The sequence below is a fragment of the Ovis aries genome, chromosome 25 (genome assembly GCF_016772045.2).
Source record: "Ovis aries strain OAR_USU_Benz2616 breed Rambouillet chromosome 25, ARS-UI_Ramb_v3.0, whole genome shotgun sequence".
In the NCBI taxonomy this organism is placed as follows: domain Eukaryota; kingdom Metazoa; phylum Chordata; class Mammalia; order Artiodactyla; family Bovidae; genus Ovis; species Ovis aries.
The window spans coordinates 931,052-937,051 of NC_056078.1; positions in this window are offsets into that span (position 1 = coordinate 931,052).

Consider the following 6,000-nt stretch of genomic DNA (forward strand, 5'->3'; position numbering starts at 1 on the left):
CAAGCTGGATTGAGAAAAGGCAGAGGAACCAGAGATCAAATTGCCAACATCTGCTGAATAATCAAAAAAGCCATAGAGTTCCAGAAAAACATCTATTTCTGCTTTATTGACTATGCCAAAGCCTTTGACTGCGTGGATCACAATAAACTGTGGAAAATTCTGAAAGAGATGGGAATATCAGACCACCTGACCTGCCTCTTGAGAAACCTATATGCAGGTCAGGAAGCAACAGTTAGAACTGGACATGGAACAACAGACTGGTTCCAAATAGGAAGAGGAGTACATCAAGGCTGTATATTGTCACCCTGCTTATTGAACTTATATGCAGAGTACATCATGAGAAATGCTGGGCTGGAAGAAGCACAAGTTGGAATCAAGATTGCCAGGAGAAATATCAGTAACCTCAGATATGCAGATGACACCACCCTTATGGCAGAAAGTGAAGAGGAACTAAAAAGCCTCTTGATGAAAGTGAAAGAGGAGAGTGAAAAAGTTCACTTAAAGCTCAATATTCAGAAAACTAAGCTCATGCCATCTGTTCCCAACACTTCCTGGGAAATAGATGGGGAAACAGTGGAAAGAGTGGCAGACTTTATTTTGGGGGCTCCAAAATCACTGCAGATGGTGACTGCAGCCATGAAAGTAAAAGACGCTGTTCCTTGGAAGGAAAGTTATGACCAACCTAGATAGCATATCAAAAAGCATAGACATTACTTTGCCAACAAAGGTCCATCTAGTCAAGGCTACGGTTTTTCCAGTGGTCATGTATGGATGTGAGAGTTGGACTATAAAGAAAGCTGAGTGCTGAAGAATTGATGCTTTTGAACTGTGGTGTTGGAGAAGACTCTTGAGAGTCCCTTGGACTGCAAGGAGATCCAACCAGTCCATCCTAAAGGAGACCAGTCCTGGGTGTCCACTGGAAGGACTGATGCTAAAGCTGAAATTCCAGTACGATGGCCACCTCATGAGAAGAGTTGACTCATTGGAAAAGACTCTGATGCTGGGAGGGATTGAGGGCATGAGGAGAAGGGGACGACAGAGGATGAGATGGTTAGATGGCATCACCAACTCAATGGACATGAGTTTGGGTGAACTCCGGGAGTTGGTGATGGACAGGGAGGCCCGGCGTGCTGCGATTCATGGGGTCTCAAAGAGCAACACTGAGCAACTGAACTGAACTGCACTGATGTTGCCCTCTGAGATTCCGAGGCTCGCCACAGATTTACCAGTGAGAGTGTTTCTTGGTGTTTGGAAACTTCTCTTTTTTTTTTTAAGCCTCCCTTCCCAGGATGGATCTCCATCCCTACCTCTTTTGTCTCTCTTTTTATCTTTTATATTTTTTCCTACCTACTTTCAAAGACAATGGGCTGCTTTTCTGGGTGCCCGATGCCCTCTGCCAGCATTCAAAAGTTGTTCTGTGGAATTTACTCAGCGTTCAAATGTTCTTTTGATGAATTTGTGAGGGAGAAAGTGGTCTCCCATCCTATTCCTCTGCCATCTTAGGACTGCCCCCTGATCTTTCAATAGAAACTCTTCAGGCCAGGAGGGAATGGCAGGACATATTTAAAGTGATGAAAGAAAATAACCTTCAGCCCAGATTTCTGTATCCAGCAAGGATCTCATTCAAATATGAAGGAGAAATCAAAAGCTTTACAGACAAGAAAAAGCTGAGAGAATGAAGCACCACCAAATTGATTCTCCAACAAATGCTAAAGGATCTTCTCTAGACAGGAAACACAGAAAGGGTGTATAAACTCGAACCCAAAACAATAAAGTAAATGTCAACGGGATCACACTTATCAATAATTACCTTAAATGTAAATGGGTTGAATGCCCCAACCATAAGACAAAGACTGGCTGAATGGATACAAAAACAAGAGCCCTATATATATTGTCTACAAGAGACCCATCTTGAAACAAGGGACACATACACACTGAAAGCGAAGGGTTGGAAAAAGATATTACATGCAAATAGAGACCAAAAGAAAACAGGAGTAGCAATACTCATATCAGACAAAATAGACTTTGAAACAAAGGCTGTGAAAAGAGACAAAGAAGGACACTACATAATGATCAAAGGATCAATCCAAGAAGAAGATATAACAATCATAAACATAAATGCACCCAACATAGGAGCACCACAATATGTAAGAGAAAAGCTAACAAGCATGAAAGGGGAAATTAACAATAACGCAATAATAGTGGGAGACTTTAATACCCCACTCACACCTATGGACAGATCAACTAAACAGAAAATTAACAAGGAAACACAAACTTTAAATGATATAGTAGACCAATTAGACCTATTTGATATCTATAGGACATTTCACCCCAAAACATTTTTCTCAAGGGCACATGGAACCTACTCCAGGACAGACCACATCTTGGGCCATAAATCTAGCCTTGGTAAATTCAAAAACATTGAAATTATTCCAACCATCTTTTCTGACCACAATGCAGTAAGATTAGATGTCCATTACAGGAGAAAACCTATTAAAAATTCCAACATATAGAGGTTGAACAACACGCTGCTGAATAACCAACAAACCATAGAAGAAAATTAAAAAAGAAATCAAAATATGCATAGAAATGAATGAAAATGAAAACACAACAACCCAAAACTTATGGGACACTGTAAAAGCAGTGTTAAGGGGAAGATTCATAGCAATACAGGCTTACCTCAAGAAACAAGAAAAAAGTCAAATAAATACCCTAACTCTACACCTAAAGCAACTTGAAAAGGAAGAATCCAGGGTTAGTAGAAGGAAAGAAATCTTAAAATAGGGCAGAAATAAATGCAAAAGAAACATAAAAGACCATAGCAAAACTCAACAAAACCAAAAGCTGGTTCTTTGAGAAGATAAATAAATTGACAAACCATTAGCCAGACTCACCAAAAAACAAAGGGAGAAAAATCAAATCAATAAAATTAGAAATGAAAATGGAGAGATCACAACAGACAACACAGAAATACAAAGGATCATAAGAGGCTATTATCAACAACTATATGGGAAAAAATGGACAACTTGGAAGAAATGGACAAATTCTTAGAAAAGTACAACTTTGCAAAATTGAACCAGGAAGAAATAGAAAATCTTAACAGACTCATCACAAGCATGGAAATTGAAACTGTAATCAGAAACCTTTCAACAAACAAAAGCCCAGGACCAGACAGCTTCACAGCTGAATTCTACCAAAAATTTAGAGAAGAGCTAACACCTATTCTACTGAAACTCTTCCAGAAAACTGCAGAGGAAGGTAAACTTCCAAACTCATTTTATGAGGCCACCATCACTCTAATACCAAAACCTGACAAAGATGCCACAAAAAAAGAAAACTACAGGCCAATATCACTGATGAACATAGATGCAAAAATCCTTAACAAAATCCTAGCAATCAGAACCCAACAACACATTAAAAAGATCATACATCATGACCAAGTGGGCTTTATCCCAGGGATGCAAGGATTCTTCAATATCCGCAAATCAATCAATGTGATACACTGCATTAACAAACTGAAAAATAAAAACAATGTGATTATCTCAATAGAGGCAGAGAAGGCCTTTGACAAAATTCAACATCCATTTATGATAAAAGTCCTCCAGAAAGCAGGAATAGAAGGAACACACCTCAACATAATAAAAGCTATATATGACAAACCCTCAGCAAACATTATCCTCAATGGTGAAAAATTGAAAGAATTTCCCCTAAAGTCAGGAACAAGACAAGGGTGCCCACTCTCACCAGTACTATTCAACATAGTTTTGGAAGTTTTGGCCACAGCAATCAGAGCAGAGAAAGAAATAAAAGGAATCCAAATTGGAAAAGAAGTAAAACTCTCACTGTTTGCAGATGGCATGATCCTCTACATAGAAAACCCTAAAGACTCCACCAGAAAATTACTAGAGCAAATCAGTAAAGTTGCAGGATATAAAACCAACACACAGAAATCCCTTGCATTCCTATACACTACCAATGAGAAAACAGAAATAAATTAAGGAAACAATTCCATTCACCATTGCAACGAAAGAAAATACTTAGGAATATATCTACCTAAAGAAACAAAAGACCTATATATAGAAAACTATAAAACACTGGTGAAAGATATCAAAGAGGACACAAATAGATGGAGAAATATACTGTATTCATTGATCAGAAGAATCAATATAGTGAAAATGAGTATACTACCCAAAGCAATCTATATATTCAATGAAATCCCGATCAAGCTACCAGCGGTATTTTTCACAGAGCTAGAACAAATAATTTCACAATTTGTATGGAAATACAAAAAACCTTGAATAGCCAAAGCAATCTTGAGAAAGAAGAATGGAACTGGAGGAATCAACCTGCCTGACTTCAGGCTCTACTACAAAGCCACAGGCATCAAGACAGTATGGTACTGGCACAAAGACAGAAATATAGATCAATGGAATAAAATAGAAAGCCCAGAGATAAATCCACACACCTATGGACACCTTATTTTTGACAAAGGAGGCAAGAATATACAGTGGATTAAAGACAATCTCTTTAACAAGTGGTGCTGGGAAAACTGGTCAACCACTTGTAAAAGAATGAAACGAAAACACTTTCTAACACCATACACAAAAATAAACTCAAATTGATTAAAGATCTAAACGTGAAACCAGAAACTATAAAACTCCTAGAGGAGAACATAGGTAACATACTCTCTGAAATAAATCACAGCAGGATCCTCTATGACTCACCTCCCAGAATATTGGAAATAAAAGCAAAAATAAACAAATGGGACCTTTTTTAAAATTAAAAGCTTCTGCACAACAAAGGAAACTATAAGCAAGGGGAAAAGACAGCCTTTAGAATGGGAGAAAATAATAGCAAATGAAGCAATGGATAAAGGATTAATCTCAAAAATATACAAGAACTCCTGCAGCTCAATACCAGAAAATAAATGACCCAATCAAAAAAATGGGCCAAAGAAATAAATAGACATTGATCCAAAGCAGACATACAGATGCTCAACATCACTCATTATCAGAGAAATGCAAATCAAAACCACAATGAGGTACCATTTCACGCCAGTCAGAATGGCTGCTATCCAAAAGTCTACAAGCACTAAATGCTGGAGAGGGTATGGAGAAAAGGGAACCCTCTTACACTGTTGGTGGGAATGCAAACGAGTACAGCCACTATAGAGAACAGTATGGAGATTTTCAAAAAACTGAAAATAGAACTGCCATACAACCCAGCAATCCCCCTCCTGGGCATACACACCGAGGAAACCAGAAATGAAAGAGACATGTGTCCCCAGTGTTCATTGCAACACTGTTTATAATAGCCAGGACATGGAAGCAACCTAGATGTCCATCAGCAGATGAATGGATAAGAAAGCTGTGGTACATATACACAATGGAATATTACTCAGCCATTAAAAAGAATACATTTGAATCAGTTCTAATGAAGTGGATGACACTGGAGCCTATTATACAGAGTGAAGTAAGCCAGAAAGGAAAACATCAATACAGTATAATTCCCTGGTGGCTCAGATGGTAAAGCATATGCCTGCAATGTGGGAGACCCAGGTTCAATTCCTGGGTTGGGAAGATCCCCTGGAGAAGGAAATGGCAATCCACTCCAGCACTCTTGCCTGGAAAATCCCACGGACAGAGGAGCCTGATAGGCTACCTTCCATGGGGTTGCAAACAGTCGGACACGACTGAGCAACTTCACTTTCAGTTCAACGCATATATATGGAATTTAGAAAGAAGGTAACGATAACCCTGTATGCGGGATAGCAAAAGAGACACAGATGTATAGAACAGTCTTTTGGACTCTGTGGGAGAGGGTGAGGGTGGGGTGATATGGGAGAATGGCATTGAAATATGTAAAATATCATATGTGAAATGAATCACCAGTCCAGGTTTGATGCATGATACAGGGTGCTCCGGGCTGGTGCACTGGGATGACCCAGAGGGATGGGATGTGGAGGGAGGTGGGAGGGGGCTTCAGGATGGGGAACACATG